Source organism: Phaenicophaeus curvirostris, chromosome 5 (assembly GCF_032191515.1).
Source record: "Phaenicophaeus curvirostris isolate KB17595 chromosome 5, BPBGC_Pcur_1.0, whole genome shotgun sequence".
Lineage (NCBI taxonomy): Eukaryota > Metazoa > Chordata > Aves > Cuculiformes > Cuculidae > Phaenicophaeus > Phaenicophaeus curvirostris.
This window is the reverse complement of record NC_091396.1, coordinates 29,178,868-29,202,939: the sequence shown is the minus strand read 5'-3', so window position 1 is coordinate 29,202,939 and position 24,072 is coordinate 29,178,868. Positions and strand designations below refer to the sequence as shown.

The 24,072-nt window shown below is 40.7% G+C and overlaps 1 protein-coding gene across 5 annotated transcripts in view; it reads right to left on the bottom strand.

The window, feature by feature from the left end:
• PHF21A (PHD finger protein 21A) overlaps positions 1–23,800 on the bottom strand; it is a 133,335-nt gene extending 109,535 nt beyond the window's left edge. The window contains exon 1 of one of the 5 annotated variants that reach the window (XM_069858058.1): positions 23,409–23,800. The gene's annotated coding sequence lies outside the window, so the exon portion shown is untranslated. Of the gene's footprint in view, positions 1–22,660; positions 22,949–23,408 lie in introns of those variants that run through there. The other 4 variants (XM_069858056.1, XM_069858057.1, XM_069858054.1 and 1 more) reach the window with 4 other exon arrangements.
• Positions 23,801–24,072: the final 272 nt, after the last annotated feature.

Below are 24,072 nucleotides of genomic sequence, written 5' to 3'. Positions count from 1 at the left end.
ACAGGGGTCCCACTAGATACCCTGTTTTTCCTTCTACCTTATAAATATTATCCATAAACCATTTCCATGGTTACAAAGTCAGTGACAACTAGTTAAAGGGAGTATCAGTTAAGGGAATAAATCCCTACTCAACACATTTTGATGAAGGAAAACTTGCACGCAACACACAAAATCCTGACAATTACAAAATGCATTTTAAATATGTAAGAAATAGAAAATCAAAATATGAAAAATTGTTGAACAAGATTTAACATGCATTTACATCAAGGAAAAAAAATGCCAAGTCCAGTAATCACAAGGACTTCAGTTTAAAGCATCACAGGCTATGAATCACAAACTGCAACAGGGAGATTTTCAGTGACAGATTTATGGATATTAGCTACACGATCTTCTACTGATGTTACATTCCCACAAATATCAGGGAGAAGGTAGGCACACGAATAAACTTTACAACCTGCAGATGAATTGTGATTAGTAATTAGATGGTAGGGAACCTTACAACAACAGGAAATCTGTTATTCTTCCACAACTATAAAGTTCTCTCAAAATCAGATGCTGTACTTTCAGTAAAGTTCGTCTCGCAGTGTGTCCATGAAACCTGCTAACTGAATGATAGTTCTTCAAGGAAGCACAGGGAAAGATTAGACTAATAGTACCTCAAGAGGTTTTGGTAAATCCAAGTTCTGCTCAGAGTTTATAGTTCTATCTCCAGTTTCTCCACTTTCATTTAATTCATCCTGCAGCTACAACATTCGCACAGGCATCTAATCTATCAGACCAAGGCACTTTCCTTTATGGTCTCTTCCAGCTGTGGTGTCCTACCACCTGCAGTCCCCACTCTTTTTCTGAGAGGAGTGTGGGTAAGGGGGTGTCACACTCCGCGGCAAGTTGAAGTGATTCACAGATAGGTCTGGGGAACACCAAGCACAAGCTTAAGCAGCAGGACCACTGGGCTAGCAGCAGAAGGGAGAGCTCCTTCCTTCAGTCAGTGTGCTATATCAGGTAAGAGACTGAGCACCTTGCCGCTTTTCTTTTTAACTAAAGCAATCGTCAAGAAGTTGTCTTTCACTTCCCCACCTGGTCAGAAACTTGGCTTGTGAGTTACGTTTACAGTGATCTAGTCACGTAGGCTTGTTATTTTCATTTTGAGACTGGAAGACCTACAGGATGACCAGGGAAAGAGAAGCATCCGAGTTTGCCAGGCATCGGAATTCTGTACATTCTGCTTGCTATTCAGACAGAATGGAAATCACTATTATTTTCTGCTTATCATCATTTCGGCACAGGGGATAACAGTTCTTTACCTGTTTACTGTACTGCCCAGGAAAAGATTGTGTAAAGAAAGGTCAAGTAGAATTTAACAATTCATTTCAACACATGCATTAAAAATAAGCCATTTAATGTATACTCAGTACAGCAGTATAAACTTGATATTTAGCTGCTAATGTATGTTCTCGTGTTCTGTATTTTATGATACTGAAAAATACTTAAAGGAATAAAAGAGCTTATTGTACCTTTTACAGAACTTTTGTTTTAACAGGAAGCAAGATGGCTCAAAATGAGAAAAAACAAACTTGCCTTTACAACACTACAGATCACTGGCTCTGATACATCACAGGCTTCTGAATAATTATCAGAAGACAATATGAAAAACATTTGTAAGCAAACAGATGTTTACATGACAAAAGTATCAATCATTTGTTTCTCAATCTGTCTTCAGATTTTAAGAATAAGATGAAAAAGGTAATGCTTCTTACCTGCTAGTAATTGTTTTTATAGAAAGAACAGTCGCAATTTAATCCCACACAGCCCTATGCAAAAATGTCTCGGGCTTCTGTTGGGTGCCCTGAACCCTGTAAAAGGCTGGGATACTATGCTGCTACCAGAAAGGTATCACCTTTTCCTCCACTATTGAATAAACACTGTTCTAAGACCAGTCTGCTAACATTTACTGAAAACATGTTTTCATTCTACATTTGAATTTGATTTGCTTAAAATAAGTCAAACTTACTTTACTTCACCAGCTGTTACCTCGTTATACTACGGAGTCATTTTGGCCCTCCTGATCTCCTGAGCACAAAGGCTCACCAGAAAAATGAAAAGGTCAGTTTAAGACCCCCCCCTTAACAATAATTACAGTATGCTCTGTGTACACATTAAATAATGAAAACAAACAGCATTAGGGTTTTCCTGCATTTATAGTTTTGCGCACTGATAAATCATGATGGAGCACTTAAAGGTATCAACATGCTTTACATGTCTACACAAAAAGACAGTAAACAGAATCAAGTAAAACATGCTTCTTTCAAGCTCTGAACCAAACAGAATGATGAAAGCTCCTTTCTCTCCCCCTCCATCCCAAAATAAAAGCATGATTGAGAAGGAATTTCATTATATTCCTAGAACTGTTATAAGCAAAGTCAAATCCAGCCACTTGCATTTAGCATGCAGGCTGTACATGCTCCCAAGTACGTCACACTAAGAAAACACGCTTGCTGAGCTCTCAGCCTTCCCAAGGCCTCCAATGCAACTGTCTCTAGGCCTAAATCAGGTAGGCTCTGAGTGCTGCTGCAGATGAGCAGAAGTCCCCCATTTCTTTCCTGGTTTAAACTACCAGATCGTTCCAGAATCAGTTTTTTTTCTATACCTCCTTTAGCTGTAGTGTCTGTATTTACAAAGAGGAGGAAATCACAATTTACTGTGCAAGATTTGGTCCTGTTGTTTTTCCTCTCCTTTGCTATATCAGCTGCCCTGCAGGTTCTGAGCCATCATCAGCTATTGGGTTTTGTTCCTTGAATGCAACAGGACTTAGCCTGCCAGGCTGCATCACTGTTTTCACAGCAAACCTCTAAGGGGAAAAAAAGTCCCCTCTTCTCACTTGCTTCCTACAGGGCTCTGTGAACATTCAGGTTTCCCTATTCTCTCAACAGATACACAAGTCCAACACTGGTTCAATATTCACATATTCCTCTTACAATACCAATTCCTTACTCCTCTGTTTATTTTCATACAAAGCTATTAAATAAAAGAGCAATTAAGTGGTGGCCCGAGTACATCAAGTGTTCTCTTAAAGAGAACTTCATTTCTCTGCAGGTGAATCCCATTCTGACAGCTACTTTAAGCCTTTTACTTTATCTAATTCAGCATTTTTTTCTGCTCTTATGATTCCTAATCTACCTCATAGTTTTGTAACATTGAGGATGAGGTGAGGGGCGTGGAGTTCTGTCTATAGCACGAACTTTCTCATCCAGGCAAGATGGAACAACACCAAGATAAAAAACACATTCTCTAATAGCCTAACCCTGAATGACATTTTGAGTGAAACACTTGAACCAATAGTCTCATCAGACTAACACAAAACACTACTGGGGGAACACAACAACATGAAGCAGGGTAGAGATGAAGTCTCAAAATTCATCTCCACCAGGCCAAACAATAAAGGGGTTATATACATATCACAACTCTGGAGGTTATATACATATCACAACACTCCATTAAAAAAAAACAAACCACAAACCAGAGCACTAAAACTGAGAGGTAAGTACAGAAATACAATACACACTTCACCTGTACACTGGAGGCAAAAATGGCTTCATTATTTTTATTAAAAAAGAGCAAAATTATACACACACACAAAAGTAAAAGTAAACCAAGAAAAAAAAAAATCACCACAGTTTGTTCCTTCCAGGGAACAATCTACAATAATTCAAAAGTAAAAGATTTCCCAGGCATAACAGAGTACATGCAAATTTTTAAAAATATATGTATATAATTATTTAAATAGTGATCTAACTAGCTCATTGCAATGGAAACCCTGACACACTCGATACATTAAAAAATTATAACAGAGTCCTAAAGAACTCACTATTAGACAACAACTAACACAAAAGATGGTTAAGTGAGAACACATTTAAATACAAGTTTGTACATGCACCTTGGAACAACCTGTTTTATCTTCCCCATTACAGATGTTTTCTGATCTCCAAATTTGAGCAGCTGTTTCTCCCTCTCAATTCTGCACAATATACTTGAACTAAATCACAATGTTTATTTCAGTCCCTTGTCTTCCAAGAAACATCTGCCCTAGAAGTGAGAAAAAGCAGGAGGACATCACTCTCCACATGCTTTTCATCCTCTCTGCTTCAAGAAAACATATATCCTTGCACCAGGCAGGAGGTACTTAAGCTCCCTAAACAAACACAAGCATTTTAAAGAATTCTAAAATAAGAGGCAATTAATGTCTCAGAATTCACTATTCAGGTATTCAGAATAGTCCCTATTGTCATTTTAACCTGTGCTAAATGGCATATTTTTCAATCATCTATTGGAGAAACATTAAGAATTTCAATTATTTTAGCCCTTTCTATTTTCTCAAGTTGCATTAACAAGCACGTAAGATCTGGCAGAGGTTCTGTGGGGGAAGTGGCTTCTAGATCATCCTTTTGTACACACTACAGGCTCCAGTCCTGGAAGGAGGCAGAAAGCTAATAAGTCCTTTGTTGGGTTTTTGTTTTTTTTTTTTTTTTTTTTACTCTGAAAAGGATAAAAAGAGGATAGAATGGTTGTTTAGTGAACAGACTAGAAGACCCTGGGATCAGCAGTAGCATGTGCTGCCAATTTCAGAACTGTTTCATTTGAACAGCCTCTGTCAATCCACTTCAAATGTTGCATCTTCCAAATACAGATACACAATTAATATGATACCTGGTTTATTACAACACAAGTACTCATTTCCTGACTTTACATGTTTTTAGAAGTGTCTGAATAAAGTTCACTATTACACAAAACAATGCTTTGACCAGGCAGAGACCGAGAACAAAGGAAGCTTCAGCCACTTAGGTTACGAGCTGCAAAACCAAAACACAGTATCCAAACTTCTCATTCACAAGCATCTAAAATAGTCAGTCCTACTTTTTGAAAATTTGCATAGAAGTCCTTACACAAGCAGTCAGGATAATGATTTTTATGAATTGAACTTTCTGCAGTTATTAAATTCCTACCGCAGTCACACAGTACACTAAAGACTGTTCAAATTCCACAACAGCTTAATACTAACTTACCAAACTAAAATTTTTTCCACAACTTGCCAAGTATCACAAGTATGCACCCACACAAGAGCACAAGCTGCTAAGAGCTTCTGAATATAATAATGTAAAATTATAAATCAAATTGCCAAATGCACAAGTAGCAAGGTAGCTGAAATGAGATTGATTCCCCTAATGATAATCTAAACTCCCTAAATACCTGAAAATTTTGTATAATCCATACACATTGAGCAAAGCTGAAGTAAAGGATGCAATTCCTACAATGGGCAAATTGTTGCAGTCTGGATGTCACATCTGCATGTCCATAAATGAAGCATTAGTCTTGTCCTCCAGGCTAGAAGACTTCTGGACACAAGCGTCTGTCACAACCCTTCTTCCTACCCCTCAGATATGATAAGAAAGAGCAAATGCACTGCTCTGTCAGTCTAATTATTTAATTCCCAAAAATCAAACTGAGATGTTCTAGTTAAACAAGGATTAAACCTATGAGAGTTAACATCTACCCTTTGCCTGACAGTCAAACTGCCTTAATACTTACCGTAATATCCCTCCTTAAGATAAATGCTGGGTGATTACAAAGTTTTGGCTTTGAAACTAGAGTTTCAAATAAAAACTATGAAAATCCTACTAAGATGACAAAAAAAGATAAGCAGTAGATTCTTGATATTCACTCAAAAAGTAAACAGCCGGTCATAACAAAAACACGATAGACTTAGTTAAAAAGACAGAGACTTCCACACATTGGAAAAGTAAAGAACTGGAAAAAAAAGAGGCACAGAATGCCACTACCTTCTGGAGGATATATAATTCATAGTACAAGGCTTACAAAGCACTGGCCATTTAAACTATTAAACAACAACAACAAAATCCAAACCCCACACATCTGAGGAACACTCACTTCTAAGCATTCATATAGAAGATTGCAATCTTAATGAAATGAAGCTTTTGGAAGTCCAACTTCAAAGCAAATGAAAATGGACACTGGAATGTATACATCTTGAACAGTCAAAGGTTCATGCACCACATTGCATGAAAACCAAAAGGAAAATGAACTCATTTGTATAATTCACACCACCTTAGAGCAAAATCCAGGAGAGGACCTTCCCCTTCTTAAGAATATATTAAAAGGCCAAAAACAAATAAAAGACTGAACAGTCAAAGAAGCAGGGAAGTTCCCATTACAAGGGTCAGGGTGAACATACTTTTAACTGATCTGGCAAAAAGAGAGGTTGCAGAGTTTAAGATGTTTTCCATTATTCCAGATAGTTAAAATTAAAGCAAACTTCTAAGAGTTATAGGAGATATGATAACATTAAATGCTTGATTTTCATTTGACATTTTATTGTCCTGTGTTGACAAGTGCAAAGTAACACTCAGAGGGAAAAAATAAATAAATACACAATGATGAGTCTAAACTAGGCATTACTACTTACAAAAAAAGATTTAGTTTATTGCAAGCAAACAGCTCAACTCCCAGCAGCAAGAAATCAGAAAAAATCTCAATGTATTAAAAACAGAACACAAAACAAACAGGGAACACACTGCTGTGATGCATGCTGCACGTAATTCTGGCTGCTCCACCTCAAAAAGGGGAGAGCTAGAAATGGTACAGAGAAGAATGACAATTAGAGGGCATGTTTAAAACAAATTAAACTATTTTTCAAACATCAGCCCACCATATACATAGAAAATACGAGATAAACTGTGTGGAACTTGCTGCTGTGGAACACAATGGAAGCCACGGATCTAAATGAGCCAAAAAGGCAGCAAACAAGTTCACCTATAAACACTTTGATGTTGCTATTCACAGTGCAATAGCCCAAATGTAGCTTCCATCTCAGGCAGCAGCTAAACAAGTGTCTGTCAGAAATTTACTGTTAATATTTCAGCAGCTGACAGAATTCACCCTTTTCCTACACTGTTCAGTCAGCTGCTGCTGCTGGCTGCTGATAAAGGCAAGATGCTGGATTAGATGGACATTTGGTCCAGCATAGTATGTTAGTTCTTACATTTAATCACATTGAGCAGCCATACCAGTACATGTCTTCAGTCATTTTGGAGGCTGATTCTTCTGGTAAATAAATCGGGCTATAATTCAAGCATGTAATGTAAAAAGCAAGAACTGTAACTTCTGAAGCAGAAATCAAACTGCTTTATGCTTATTGTGTAACACTGAAATGAAGACATGATCAAATATTCAAGGTGTTTCAGGGGGCAGGGGGGTATTTTTATTTTTTCTATATAACCCATCAGAATGCTGAAAAATTCTGCTGTAAGCTCCTCACTAATCAGGATGTCAGCCCAAGGAGACTTAGGCAGTTAGTCTCTTTTAACCAAGAAAGACCCAGAACATTGGAAAGCAGCATTACACATAAGCCATGGATGTTTGCTGGAAAAACTGCCAAGACCCACTTAAGACTGGCAACAGTTTGGCCTATGCCCAGCTGACCAGAGGAAAGATCTCCTGAACCAATGAATTCAAAGGAAACATGTAGATGAATATCTGACTCCTTTCCAAGAAAACGGAACTTGCCAAAGTCATCAGGTCCTATCTGACCCTGGAGCAGTGCTGGATGCTCTCCTTTTTAATAAAGGAATCTAGTTGAAGAAGTACTACCGTCATGGAAAATGCACACCCTGAAGCTGAGGCCACAGATAAACATCGAACAGAATTCTGCTAGAAAGTACTGCTAATCCTGCTAAAAAGCAATGTCTAAACATTTTGGTGAATGTCTGTTTTCTCATTCACTGTCAGCTTCCTTCTCTTCTGACAGATGAGCTTTTGAAGATAGCCAAGGTGAAAGCCATGTAGGATAAACAAGCAGATCTCAATCTGTGAAAGACACAGAAGTTTCATTTTCTAGAGCCCAATTTAAGAGTCTGGAAAACAAAGCAAGTGTCCAGTATTCACCACCCTTCAATATTGCTGTAGGCAGCAAGATGAAGATGGATGTACCCAATAAGTTCATCATCCTTATCAGGAACAAGCAAGTATCAAGCCTAAAAATATATAAGAAAGAGCAGAAGCTTTGTGACAAGTTTCATGAAGATGCAGGCATTGCCTTAATAAAATTATTGGCCAGCTACAATACAATTGGTGAGAAAGCTAACCGGGATCCAAACCTCTTAAGTCACTCAAAAAGATAACAAAATAAAAATTCAGGCTTTGCTACATTTTGTTTCTATTTCACATAGAGGGTAGTATCATTTTGTTATTTAAATAACCTTCTGCTTACAGAAATACACAAGCTGGTTTGGGGTTCTTTAGTTTTGGGGTGGGGAGTAGGGGGGTTATCTAGGCCAGTAAATGCATTGAAACTGGTTCTGCTGAAAGAAAATAGCAACATGATGCCCTTATTATCCTAAAGGTCATTTGCACAAAACTACAAAGGCAACTAATAACACTACCAACCAACAATTCAAAGAAATTGGCATCCTTATTTGTAGTTGGGAATTTCAGATTTATTAGATCTTTTCTTACTCCATACTGCTGAATTTGCTGAGAACAGCTAGAAGATTTAATTGTAACGTGTGCATGCACCAAGTTTGTTCATGCTTCAGTGCTTCTGCTGACCATCCACAGGGCAACATTTCTCTTCTCTCTTCTCCATCCCACCAGTAAAGCCCATCAGAGATGCACAATTTGTCCACCAGATACATAACTTTCCGTCTCCTTCTGAAGTGCCCCATGTCTCACCAAGAGCAAATTCTAATACTGAGCGATGTATAAAAAAGCTCCAACTAGTACTAAGAAACCTCTCAAATATCATTCACATTTTTTGCTCATAAGAAAAAGCAAATGCTTATCTGCTTGCCCTCATCTTAGGTTCAAGAGGAGTTTCTCCTCTCCCCTACACTTGCTGATACTTCTTCAGGAAAACTTGGATGATTCCAATAGATTCTATAATACAGGCAATAATTTTGATGCACACAAAATTCACACTTGAGGCTACATTGAGACAGAGGAAGACTGCATAACTGTATGGATGTCTCCCAATTTATGCGTATATAACTGCAACTCCAAGCCACTGGTCTTAGTGACGAATTAAATGTTGGTTTACTTTCCACTTTCATGACACTTGCATACAAAGCAGAACTGCTTTCTTTGGCAACACAGAGAACAAGAATTTAAAGTCTTCCCTCTGAAATACTCACTGCCAGTCAACACAACCTCTACGGATCTCAGGACTTTAATACCAAGGCAATAAACCTGAGAATTATTTTAGAAACATCATTTCATTAGGCAATGGTGATTTAAGTGGGACTAACTACACATGAACAGGAGAAGCATGCAAATCCCTAAACTGTTAACAGAAGAAGACACTCCAGGAAGTTTTGTTACACCCATCTATAAATCAAGAGATCACCAAAACGAATTCTACTTCACAGAAGCCATGTCATAGAGTATGAGACATGGTAGTTACTGAAGTTGCCTTGTATTTGGCCTGGAAGCTGACTCTGCAGTTACCAACTCGAGATGTCATAACATAATGCTTCAGTAAAGAGACTGTACTAAACCAACTCACTGCTGAAAGTCAGCCCCAGAACCAGGGTCTCAAAACATGAACAACTCTAATGAAACATTAGAGGGGTGTATGCCAAAGTTCCTGTGCCCCACAAATACTCTAACACACCAGCAGACACCACAAGCAGTGTCATTACGGGCTGTAACTTGAGATACTCTGGAAGATATATGCATTTAAAAGACCATGACTCAATGTCCCACCAGAGCCCAAGAGCCTAATGCCTGTCGGCAGTCCCAGAATCAATCACATGGAATTCTAAGCATCAGACTCACATCTTTAAGTGAGCTATTTACAGTAGACAGTGAGGTGTAACAAAAAGGGAGCCATAACTCTCATGTTTGCATTGGAATATACTGTCCTCATTAAGCAGCACTAGAAAAGTTAGTGGAAGCAATGCTGGGCCCAGTCAACTGGGTCAGATGCAGAAATTTGGGTGCTGCTGAGACTGTTGATTTTCCACTTGGAAAACGGGTTTGTCCAAATTAACAGAACAGTACTCACTTGGGAGGACTGGAGAATTCTGTTCACACATGCTGTACACAGTAGTTTTAACAAATGGTTAAGACTTTAGCACTGACTATGCTAGTTGTTCAGCGCTGCTGTACATTGAACCATTCCAGCAACTAGTTAAGCCCTTTGTACCAGGCTCCAGAAGTGTAATACAGTGACATTATGCAGTAAAGATACTGGAACCTCATTCTCACATTGGTCATAAAGTACATTCTGGAGATGTTTCGGTTTGGTACATGAAAGCACTAGCCTCAACTCTGACACTCTGGATATATTTAGGATGTGTGCTCATGTAACAGTGTCTGTAAAAACAGAAATACAGTGGCATGGAAATATGCAATTTCTTGTATTAATTGTGGTATAATGCAAGGGAGCTAGAAAGGTGGACAAAAATAATAAAAAAAAAAATTAACAGCAACCACCATGTTCCTTCTGTATTTTTTCAGGTTCTGCAGAACTTAACTTAGGACAGTTTCCTGGCACCAGTGCTTATCTATGCAACTCATTTCTCTGGATTTCAAATTCACATGTATTAATCATTATCTCCTCTATGCATTGGGAGGTCTTCTATCCCCAGTCAAATCTCTATTTTTCCTTCAACCCAAGATAACCTAACAAAACAATATATTCAAAACTTCACCAAAGTACCCTATTTATATTGTACAACCAGTTTTACAAGAATCTCACCATCTCTGGGGCAAGCAGTACTTACTGGTACACCACCCATACTTAAAAAGTAGATCATTTTTAAGTTAATTTTTAATGCGGCAATTTTCAGGACTTGAAGGAAGCAGGCAGTTTACTGGATTAAACATACAAGTGAGGGCCTCTGTTCCTAGCTTAAGGTGTCAAATTTACTGCAGTGCAGAATAAATCAATTTCACTCTGCTTCAGTTTCTAATCTGAAACATGGGAATAATACTGCTTACCAGACTGACCTGTTATCTTTCAAGTGGAGCAGATTCTCAAATAATAACAGACACACCTATACCCAAGTGAATAAACTATGCTGATTCACAACAGCAGATTGCCTGCGCCAAATTCCATGCACTATTAACAAGTCAACAGGAAGCACTCCAAAATTATTTCACTGATGTGCTCTGATTTTCCTTCCCCTACATTCCAGTCAGCTGGCACTTTCACTGCTCCCTGTAAATATCTAGGCACAGGTATCAACCTCAGGTTCTGTCTTCTCTTCCCCTTTTATTATATTCTCCCTCCTTACCCCTCTAAAGCTTTTTTCTTTTTTTTTTTTACCTTCCTTCTCCTCAAAAGCACACGAAAGGGAACTGTAGCATCTGGAGAATGGTATTTGTAACTGGGGTAGTCACACTCAGTGTGGGAGTACTGATGGTAGTCACTAATCTCAAAGGAAGGATTCAAGTAACCACATACTTAATAGAAGTTCCTTTCTTCTCAAAACCATGATTATTCAATATAAGTAAAAAGATTTACATGCTATATCACATAAACACAACACTGAATCACCATGTCAATCTAACATGGGATCACATGAGTGTACAGTTAGTGTTTAATGGCAGAAAAGCTGAGTGCAAGACTATTGTACAATGAAAGCAGACTTCATCTATGAGAAGAACAAAGGGTCTAGAACATTTTTACTCACACCGATTGCCATGGATTTTTAACTGTTTGTTTATTAAAGTAGGAAGACTGAACTGTAGATTTATCCACTTTTAATGGTTCTTATAACCAACTGAAAGGTAATACCATTTTCAACTTTCACAGTGCTGATAGACTGAAAGGGTATCAGGGAGCACAGTACAATTATGGTTTCTAAAAAAAGAGGATCAGCAGCTTGAAGGAGACTGCTGCTAGCAGCCAATTTTCCCTCTCCCTTAAATTGTCAGGAGTCAGGACCTATTCCCCAGGGACTTCTCCCAGAAAAGGTGGCAGAAACGTGCTGCTGAGAAACACTCCTCATTCACATCCCCTCACATCAACATCATCACATCCTCCATGTGCTCTCCTGAGACATACTGATTCCACATACAATACAGAACCACTCCAACCTTGTCCTAGGAGACGGAGACTGCCACCACATGGCAGGAAGGCTTACCGTAACAGTAGACACTAAGATGTGACAAAACAGCGTGGGGCACTAAATTAGTACTGCACTTGCCACAGCAATATCAAGCAAATGCTCATAATGAAACGTTTACAATGACAGCAGTATTGCACTATCAGCATAGTGACCATCATTTGAGTAACTTCTTTGCAAAGTTACTATTTAAACAAATTCTGTTCTATAAAAGTTAATGGTCATATTGCTGTGCTAGAAAGTTGTTTAAAATACACCTCTCTCCACACAGAGAAATTCTCAAGCACTCCTTTCATTACACTGTCCTTATATATTCCTCTCCTTGCTGTTTCAAGGATGGCTTTTATTTTTTTTCCTTTTAAAATCCATTCAAGAAAAATCCCAGCACCTCTCAATTCAGACTCTGGTTATGACACAGTAGAGGGGGAAGAAAATCCATATAAGGACCAGAAACATACATGAAAGTTTATTACATGACATTAAGTCACTTCTAATACAACTTCTGGTCCCCAAGAAGCCTGTAAGAGTCTTACTGCCTACTGAACTACCAAAGATCACAGTATGGCAAGCAACGTAGAGAAAACAAAATCTAATCATAACACAATGGAGGCTGCAGAGCTGAAGGCCTAAAATGTATCCCACACATGTGGGAAAATGACAAAAAATACGCAGATAGTATTTACCACCTTTCCCGTACTATACAAGAGTTCCTGAAGATGCTGCAGGAGTTGCTGATATGCCTATATTTTTCTCTCAGGTATGTCTCACATACAGTACTTTCTACACAGAAACAAGCAGGTATTTAACAGATACAGTCTGATTATGTATATATGTCTCCTTTCTTAGTTTAAGTTTCAAAAGCCTTAGAGTAGACATCTTATATACATGATAATTAAATCATGCATTAAATTAACAATATATTGGCATAAGGAAAAATCAGCACTAAAACAATCATGGGCAGACAATGCTAGATTAAGTTAGAAAATGAAAACAAGAATGAGGGTCTCGACTTTTGAGGAATCATACATGTTTATCATACACCAGGAAGAAGCAAACCTAAAATCAGTATTTTCACTCATGCAGTTCTGTAGCAACGACAACATCAGTGCAAAACAACAACTTGAGGTACTGGTACTCACACAGTGAAAGACCTACGCTGAACTAATCAACTCTGCAGTGAGAAGATACTGTTACTACACTAAGGAACTAACCTGGAGCATGCATTTAACAGGCAAACATCATCAGGTTTTGACTGGCTGCAAATACTGCAGCTCATCATCCCAGGAAAACCCAATTGATTAAATGTTACACAATCTATTAGATCTCTGCATCAATAGCCAGACACCCAAATATAATTCCTGCAAGAAGTAAGGTAGGAGAAGATACAGCAAGTTTTAAGCCAAGAAGAAAATGGCATGCAGGGATGAGAATCATGTGACAGGGGAAGATTTCTCTGTTTACTTTAGAGCACAAAATTCAAAGGAAAAGAACTGGTAAAATGGAAACAAAGTCTCCAATTGCAAAACAAGTTTCATCGTGACAAGTCCACTGGTATCACCAGGACTATTTGTGAATGTAAAATAAGGGGTATGGTATGATGGGATTCCTCCTTAGGAGGAGAACTGCAGTTGACTAAAGGACAGCTACCTGCCGTTCAGAAACAGTGCAGACCTTGCCAGTGCTTCCCAATTTATGCATGACCAGAATGTACTCTCTGAAAGGGTAATAAGGGAATCTCAGGTAGCCACATTCTTTCTGTTTGACGTCACTGACAAGAGAATCCTTAATACAGCAAATTCATACTACACACAACAATAGATTTACATGATAAACATGTTTATCAGAGGCAATTACTGCAAGCTAAGCAGCAGTGGAACAGTAAGGTAACTAGAGCTGCAGCTAGATGCAAATCAGCAAAAAGCTTCGTTATTAGTAATATAGGCCTTCCTTTATAAAAGTAATGAATAAGGTTTGTTAGCTGGGGGCACTGTGTTTTTTTTCTTGGGGCTTTGTTTGTCTGTTTTGTGTTTTAACCCATCAGGAGTCAAATTATTCAGATTTCAGACTGAACACCTCAATTGGGGCAGTTTTGTCCCAGTGGCACGAAGGAAGAAACACAGACAAAACGTATTCCTTGGATACATCAATGACTAGTTTCTGGCTTTCATGTAAAATTTTGTTGTGTTAGCAAATTAAGCAAAAGCCCTGAATAAAGAGATTCCAAGTTCTCCCAGTGCATTAAAGGATCTTGATTTTACCCACTTTTTAAAGGAACAGCAAAGACACTAGGAGTCACAGTACCTGGTGAAAGATCCCCCAACGGCAAGCAGCAGCATCTCAAATAGATGCCAGATTCTTCAAACTTTGTCAGTTGCCTCAGCCCTGCAAAACCCGTTTAAAACTACCTTCCTGGGGAAAAAGAATGAAATCTTGGTACTCTCAATGCAACTGGGAATCTTCCCATCAACTTGAGCAGGGCCAGGATTTCCACACAGATCAGGACATGTTTGCTCTTACGAGATAAGAAGTACTTACAGTAGTTCTTTACAACTACGGATCAAACCCTTTTGCACATCCCTATTACCCATGTTCCTTATCTAGAATACCCCAATACAGTAGTGTTACAAAGGGCTCTCTACAGAGGATAAAATGTCCTTGAAGGACAAGATACATCATTGTTCCACTACATATAGATTTATCCTGGTTTCTTCTGCCTGTTGTGCACGCCCAATCAGTCAATGAAAGGGAATTTCATCCTTGCTGGGCAACAATGACAGCCTTCTAATCATGTCAATATACTAATAGTAACTATTTCAGTTAACCATGTATCCTGTCAGCAATTTGCTCCACATGGGCTGTGAAGGGGCTGGGAACACTCACAGAAAACTATGTTACTAATTATTTACAAACTTTATTAGTTACAGCAGATACAAGGCTTCAGCTGAATCTCTTGCATAGATTTACCTCTTTGCATCAGTTTTAAACCAAAGCAATGTACAATGCATACAGTGCATCACTGCTGATGAAATATATTCCCTACCTCAAAGAAGCTATTACCGCCTAAATAGGTGTCATATTAATAATATCTACAACTGAAAGAGACAACTTTTTGTTGTTTTTTTTTTAATTAATATTTTTGCACAACTATCAAGCAAATATGAACTCTAAATTTATATTGAGTGGAATTTCCAGACACTTACTAAAAGAAGAATTTTGCCACGCAAACAAGATAAGGTAAATGCAGTGAATACAAAAAAGCTACTTTCCCATATTAGAAGTTCGGAGAACTTGATCCTACTACTACTACTTATATAGGTTGTGATTGTAGGCCTTCAGATATTCTCCTTGACTTTTACAGAACCAAGTAAAATACACAACTTTTCATAAGACTGAAGCTCTAATTAAAGTCCTCCAAGACCACCAGAAAGCTTTATTTCATATTGTTTGGCACTTAAATATATTTTTTTAAAAAGTTACTACCTCACACAAACTGAAGAGCAAAGAGATTAACTGGGAGACATTAAAGTTAACTGTTTGCTCACTTAAAAATTAAGACAACTGCAGTATCCAAAACATGGCATGTGAGACTACAGAGAACGCTAAACTTGCAGCTGGCCTAACAATTAAAATCAAATTAACATCCAGGCTAACTTTAGCAAATCCCACTGAACATTTTTAGTTAATGCCTTGTGTGAAAATACACACTTCTTGGGGATATTAAAAAAAAAAAAAAAGCATTCTGAAAGTCTTCTACCCTTACTCATGAAACGCTACTTCTTCTTCGACATGACTTCAATGTGAGGTCAAGCGCAGCAGCCAGGGCTCAAATGCACTGGACAAGAACCGTTAAATGCGCTCTGTTTCTGGCCACACCTGCCATTACCTGAGTGAGACCCTCCATCTCCTTGGTAACCAGCAACATCATCACAGACCCCAGAGCAGGAACAGAAACCAACTCCCTTGCTCTGCTGCATAAGGTGACTACGTCATCACTTGGCCTCCAGAGACAGAGCAGAGGAGTGAGATCCCGGCAGGTGAAAAGCCGCTCAAATCCCTTTTCACTTTGATGGAAACCCAGTGTGACAGTTGGGCAGCAGTGTGAAAGGAGAACGTGGCAGTCACATTGCCAGTAACAGAAGCCTCCTTCTGCCAAGCTTTTCCATCCAAAAACATTCCCTTGAAAGATTAAAAGTTTCCTGAATATCAAACAGGATACTTGCAATCACAGATGAATCAAGGTACTAGTGCAATTATTAATATATTCTTTGTCCAAAAATACACAGGCACTTAAAAGTCTTTAATCAACTGTTTTTCCCTAAACACACAACACAGCTATAAACCATCTTCAACTTGTAAATAAAAATACGTGCTGCTGCACAGTAATACCAGCACAGGATTAAGTTGACCAACCGAGAACCACATAAGGTATCAACAACTACATTTCCAGAACATTATAACATCCTTCACTCGTCACCCTGAATCTCCAACTCTGTTCATGAAAACTACAGGCCCCAGGATGCATTGGTAACTTGCAAGCCAGGCAAGCAATTAAAGAAAAATAGAGCACTGCATACTGGGGCTTGTAGTTTCTACGAGCCACAGTTTCACTGACGATGAGACCAGATGTAGGCCACATTGCACACTTCCACATGCCAGCAAACAACGTACACGTACCGTACAGAGAGATGGCTGCCAGGAGTCATCGGGTAAGCTGGATTAGTATCTAATTCTCATATGTCAAAGCTAAGAGGACAAACGTTTCAGTAAAAAAATTCCCTAAGAATAACCAGCATTTTAGCCACTTTCAAACATGCAGAACGGACCACAGATTTTTAACATCTTTGTACTAAAGTGCAGTAAGATTCCCACCCCCCAAACATTGCTACATTATAGTATTAAAGAGTGTCATCCTGTCCATCAACAGGAAACGTATGTTTGTTGAGAGGGATATACTCCCTGTCCAGAATTTAGTAATCTAGAAACAAATTACTCTCTTCCTCCATTTCTACAACATCCTGATGCAAGAGCTTGCCTCTCCCCCAAAAGGAAGCAGAGCTCAGTTGAAAATTAAATAGCTGTTATCTCAGCGTAGGCCTCAGAGAAGAATATGCTGCACATCAGTTCAGTATAAAGGGAAGGGCAGCTCCCCCTACCAGTCTGTTCTAAGAAGGGTTTAATCGAGCAAGGAAACAGCCAGGGATCAAAATGTGTAAGCCCTCCTTTCTTCTCCCTTTTCCCCAAGTTCTGGATTAATATTACTAAGAAACAAAAATATACTTAAGCATTTCACTGGTCTTTGTACAACAAGAGAGTCTTTGCAGCGTTTCCAGGCCAGCAGGCAGCACCCACAAAAACATGCAAAAGAAAAAGGACCAAGACTCCAACCCAAGAGGAAGCCACTGTCCTGTTGCAACAGAAAGACAAACAGTGACACTTCAGTCACCTGAAAGACATCCTGATGCACTTCCCTACAGAGGCAAGAGACCTCAGAGGCATCTAAAGGTTTTGTCAATACAGCAATACTGTCCATAGGCCAAAGACAGCTGTTGCCATAGTTACTATCAGCCAGCTTATCAGAAAATAATTATTGCGATTACTCAGAAGTTTTGTTAAAACAATTTAAAGCTTCAATAGGACACCACTTGATCTCTTCAATTAGCTGTTTGAAACGACGTTGCCTTTGGGATTCACATAGTTAACTATGCTTGGACATACAGGGTTGGAAGGAAGCAAGAGAAGGAATCGATGTTCCTTCTCCCTTTCACACTCTCAGTTTCTATTTTGCAGGCAGAAACAATGAAACCGAATAGACCATAAGCTCGGCTGCTCTGCTAGAGTCCTCCTTCCGCAGGCCTGGAGACCGAGTCCAAGCACAGGCCATCTTAGGGTCAGAGGCTCAAATCTGGCCTCAGCCGTCTTAACCATTCAGGAATCCGTACTCGCACTGGCTACATCTCCACAACCTATTTCTAATTACATATGCAATGGTAGAGTCCCTCACTGACAAGGCACACAACACAATTTCTGCAGTAACACACATTTTAAGAAATCCGACATTAAAAAAAGCATAGAAGCTGTGTCAACAGGGCCTACAGCAGAGCCATACTCTTTATGTACTCTCTGTAAACCTACTCTCACTAGTAACAACAGACATGAGCCTAGGGCTGGAGGGCAGCAGTATTTTGGGAGGAGGGTAAGGGCGGTGTCTGCTTTTTAGTGCATTGGTTTGGTTTTTTTCAAAGCATGCTCCGAGTGTAAAAGCTCTAATCAAAGACTGAATCCTTGCAGTGACAGCAAACAAGAAATTTCAGGTAAAAGGGAATGAACATTAGGCCAAACTATCTACACAAAGAGCTTTTAAGGCACAGGATACTTCATAGTTCCAATAGAGATATCAAAATGATGTAAACAGTAAAAAAGAAAACTAGTGTTGCAGAGAAGCCTTTAGGAAGTGGTACATTTTTTCTTCGAAAGCCTGAGATGATCAAACTATTAAAACAAAAGACTCTGTGGTAAAGTTGGGGCTTTGTTAGGTCAGTAGGCATGGCAATCCTCGCAGACGAAAAGAACTTTCAGAACTTTCTACAGCTTTAAAAATTATTTAAATGATGTGTGATCCTAACTTTAAAGTCTGATCATCACGCAAGGGCACCATTCCTCAGCATGACGTACATTTTTTAAAAGCTCCTTTGATTTTTGTATATTTTATAGCTATTCTATATCTAGATTTGCAACTTTGCTATTGTGAAGTTTTGACATAACAGAATTAAACTTTAAAATCACACTTTACCAATTATAATCCAGTGAGAACTTGGTATGGTGCAGGAGCCACATTTAAAACTTACAGAAGAAACACAGGGATTTTTTTTTTTCAAATAAGACTATATTTGTAACAAGAAAATACAAACTTCCCCCTCAAACTTAAATAAAAGTTTTTTTGCCTGCATAATGCACACATCTACCAACAGCGCAAGCCAGACAGTGGCTTTGTACTATACTGAACATGAAATATTAATGTAACTTACCTATAAAAACTATCCTTCAGTTCACCCTTGCTATTTACAGGGTACAGAATCTTGCCCCCCACATTCGGCAAGCACCTCAAAACCCTTCTGTGCACTAACCACCTTTTCAGTACATGGTTTGCTCCCAAATAACCTTTGTGCAGTTAAAATACATCAGAAACAGGATGTGAGCTGCTTTCTGGCACAGAGTAATTGAACAAGGGCAATTCACAAACATACAGGAGCCAGGTCTTTGTGCAGTCTTAGACTTTAGTATACAGCTATGCATGTGACTGCACAGTTGCAAGCACAAAGGGCGAAGTGGGCAGTGAAGAAATACTATTAGAAGCTTAATAATAGTTTTTTAGCACTGCCCCTTCTACACAAGGAGCTTCTCCTGAAGGCTGGTCTACTTTACAGCTCACATCACCCTGTGATGGCCCCCCAGAAGTGTCCTATCATGCTATGAAGTTCTTTCTGGAAGATTTTAAACAAGCAAACCCAACAAACAATATACCCAAAGCAATAGTAGAAAGGTTAAGTCACGAGCACGCATTTCTCCTGTGATGTTCATCTTCAGTTTCTGGTACCTGTGCAAGATGCCCGTAACACATGAAATAAGGCAGTCCACCACAGTTCCTACTACTAACTGGTACTGAAATGAAAGAGAAACCTCCCTTATAAACAAATTCCAGTAGTATTGATTCACTTGATGGAATAAAGTTCTTCATAGTTCCGAGAACACATACATACAAACTGAATGGCTACTATGTGTTCATATGCAATTATGACCATTATAAACTAACTGCACGAACAATCTAAGTGGCGGCCAGGCTCACTATTGAAGCTTTCCAACTGCACACAGAATTTCACAACTTTCTAAGGCACCTTTAAAACACACTTTATTTTCCTAAAAGAAGGGGGGGGGAAAAAATGTGAATTGTCTCCTTTGTATGGATACAGTCCAAGGATTTTTAGTTTTTTTTAAATTATAATTTCTACAGTGAAGCTTAACAGACACATGCAAAGCCTCATCTCTAAAAACAAGAAAAGCGAAGTTGCAGTTAAGAACTATTTAGGACCAATACTTGAAATACGGCTGAAGCTGAATGGCCTAGGACGAAGAGAGATCTTTACAAAACCTATACCAAAAGCAGAGATCTTACTGTTGAAGCTGGAAAACAACAGCATTTTTCTCTAAGCAGCATAAGTTTCAGTTTCCTACTTTTGCTTTACTTAAGTTCTTCGAAGGCAAGTTCTTTATTATCACCCCCCGAAGGAAAAAAACATTTTCAAATGCCACCTTCTGCCTCACAACAAATACAGTTCAGGATGCACACAGAGAAGGGGAAAGATGGAGAGCTTTCAGGTAGAACTCATACGATGACTAATGGTAAAGTAATTATTAATAACAAAATACTCCTTACACAACATTTTGAATTATACACCATGTTAGCTTCATTAGTTAACAGAAAAATCCCTAAACCCCATAACGGGATCCCCTCCAAGTTTCTTGTCACTCAGGTGAGTACAGTTAAAAATAGGGGGTATGACACAGTTGGCATCCAGCTGGTGGTAAGCACCCAGTGAGCAAGCACCTACCTTCTGTTGGACAATCAGCCTCTCAAGATCTTGAAATGATACTCTCTACATGCTACTACACAACATGAAATCAATGGATAAAGAGGTTGCTTCATAATCCTTCTGCATCAGCTCAAACTTCTTTATTATCATAAAATAATCTTAATTTCTCTGCCACAGTAAGGCTGAAACAATTAAAAATGCACAAGAAGCATTTCAAGTTGTTTTTTTTAAACCATTTTAAAGTTTCATTTACTGATCTACAAATTCCTTTCTAGAAAATAATAATAAAAGAAACAGTTTAATTCAGCTATCGCGAAACATGCCCAGATATAAATAAAATTCCCAAAGCCTGTGATCTTTCTACCAAAGTGTGGTAATTAACTTCTTCAGCTACTATGAGCAGCTATGCACTTTTTTTTTGTTTCTTTCTTCCTTTTAAGATCCGGTTCTTACTAGCAATTTAATGTCACTATGTAAATATAAATTACAAAGTTATACACACTCACTAACAAGCTTCATGTAAAAGTTTTAGCAGAATACGTTAACTGGGAATAAGTAATGAATTTTACATTCTTTTTTTTTTTGGGGGGCGGGGGGGGGGGGGGGCCAGGGAAGTCAAAGGCTTTGAAAAGCATGTCATTTTCTTCACAAACTAACCCCGCAAATAAGCCTCCTTTCATCAAAGTTAAACATTCCCCGGCTACATATCCAGCCACACCAGCCGCTTCGAGCAAGCACAGGAAAGCCAGTGTATGTGACTTACAAAACTGAAACTAAGCAGGTGTCTTTCATTATTAGAGGTGAGCACAACTGGCGGGCGACAACGACAACACACGATGAAACAGACAGCCAAATCCTTTTCATTTCCGATACCTGAAAATCTACAGCTAAGCAAAATATCTGTATGTATCTATCTATATGGGTGTTCAGGAATGTCCATCCTTTAATCCGATAATAACCAACTGCATATCTAGTTAAGAAAACTTCACTGGCCCAAAGGAGCCTTCTCCTTACTAGAGCCTTGCCATTACTGAGCCCAAGTCCCCACCTGATTTTTCCACACTCGGACCTACCATACACTACAGCACACAACCTTCTCGCGACATGCAGGTTATTATCCCCAGTGGGACCGTTTTACACGCAGTCTCCAGAAAACAAACAAAAAAAAAAGCAAACAAAAGTTCATTGTCAAGCTCCGCACTTGGGCCCAAACAAACATCCAGGGGGTGGGAGGGGGAGAAAGACGGGAAGCACTCCTATCCACAACTGTAATATTTGCAGACAACCACCGTTACTTACAATTAAAAAGTGGGAACAGGTGTAGCAGATATCACACTTTGATAGCTGAACAAAGAATATTACAGCACGTGACTGAAATGTGATGACATTTGTTCACCAATCGAAAACAAAAGCCACTCTCCAATGGCACTCTTTCCTCCACCCACAAGAATTAGGAACTTGGAAATCTCCCCATATTGAAACACATCTGTTCATAGCCTCATTTTTTGACACTTGAGAAGTTGAATGAAGAGCTCCATACATTAATCCAACACGAATTCTCCTACAATCCTCAGTGTACAATCCTGCCAGCTTCCACCAAACTGCAGAGGTGCCTGAGGGAAAAGCTCCGCCAACTGCAAAGCTCAGAATAATACCGAAAAGGAAAAAAAAAAAAACAAAACACAAACACCCAACACCACCAAGAAAAAAAAAAAGAAAGAAAGAAAGAAATCCCACAGGAAGGCAAGTGAAGAAAGGAGCACGCAGCAGAGGACTGTACCAAATGGCAGAGTCCCACACAGACCCCCACTCCACCTACGCAGACGCAGGAGGGAGGGAAAAAATAAAAATAAAGTAGCCGTCCTCAATGCCGGCAGCGGTGCAGAAGCAGGAGTGGGAAACCCCACCGTGCCACGGCCCCGAGCCCCGTACCTGTGCGGGAAGGGCAGCCCCAGGGCGAGGGGGGCAGGCCCAGCTCCAGAATAACAAGTTGCAGAAAAAACGGAATTTTCCCGGCGCTGTTCGGGCCACAAAGACGAATGAAAGGAGAGGGAGGAAAAAAAAAAAAAAAAGAAGAAACAAAAAACCCGCAGCAGCGGCTTTACTACGAATTATCCATCAGCGAAAGCGACATCATTTCCCAGATAATAATAAAACTTCCCCGACGGCATCGCGGCGAAGGGCTCGACCGAGAGAAAAGGGCCTGGAAATAATCATCCTGAAGGAAACCGGAGGGGAGGGGATTAGCCTCCCTCCCCCACCCCATCCCCAGTGCAATGTGTCATCTCCTTCCCCTGCTCCTCCTCCCAACCCCAATGTGTCACCTCCTCCTTTTACCCCAAGTGTCACCCTCCTCCTCCTCTCCCGCTCCCGCTCGCAAACTTCTACCGGCGCCCGCGGGAGGGGCCGGGGGCGCCCCGGGACGCTCTGCCGCCCCACAGCCCCGCCGGGATGGGGACACCGGGGGGACGCTCTGCCGCCCCCCAACCCCGCCGGGATGGGGACACCGGGATTGGGGGGTGAGGGGGGGGGACACACCGCTAAGTTGCTGCTCCAAGTTGTGGCCCGGGAGTGCGGGGCGCGGCGCCGCCAGCCCAGAGGAGCGGGGGGGGGGGGGGGGGGGGGGGGGGGGCAGGGAGCAGGAACAGGAGGAGACGATCCGAAAGGTGGGATACTACACCCTGGTGGCGGCGGTGCGGCTGCGGGCCGGCCGGGGTCCCCCTGGCAGGACCTGGCTGCGAGGGGGAGGGCTCTTCTTCATAGGGGAGTGCGCCGGCGCCGCCGCTGCTCCGGGCGCCTCTTCTGGGCGCCTCTCTCTCCCTCCTCGCACTTTCTTTAAGCTAAGCGGGGAGTGGAAGATGGTAGGTTGCTCCCTCCTCCTCCTCCTCCTCTTCGCTCGCTTTCGCCTCTGTGGGGTCCTGTTCCTTCCCCCTCTCGGCGGGAGGCTGCTCCCACGGCGGGGAGGAGGGGGCAGGCGGGGCGGGCGGCGCGGAGCCCGCGAGACGCCGGAGGAGAGAAACTGTGACACAAAAACAAGCCGAGAAGCTGAACTCTTCTTCAATCCCATTCACCCGGCCCGGCCGCAGCACCGCTCCGCGGGATCCCTCCGCCGCCGGCCGGCCTGCCTGCCTGCCTGCCCGCCGCCGCCGCCGCCGCCGCCGCCACCGCCGCCGCCAATCCGCACCACAACGGGGACCCCTCCGCCGCGGAGCCGCGCCCACCCCCGCTCTCCCACACCCTGCCCCGCGGCGGCGGCGCTGCGCCCGGAAGGGGAGGCGGGGGGGGGAGGCGGGCTCGGCGGTTCTTCCTGAGAGGGACTACTTGACGTGTCGATGCGGCGAATT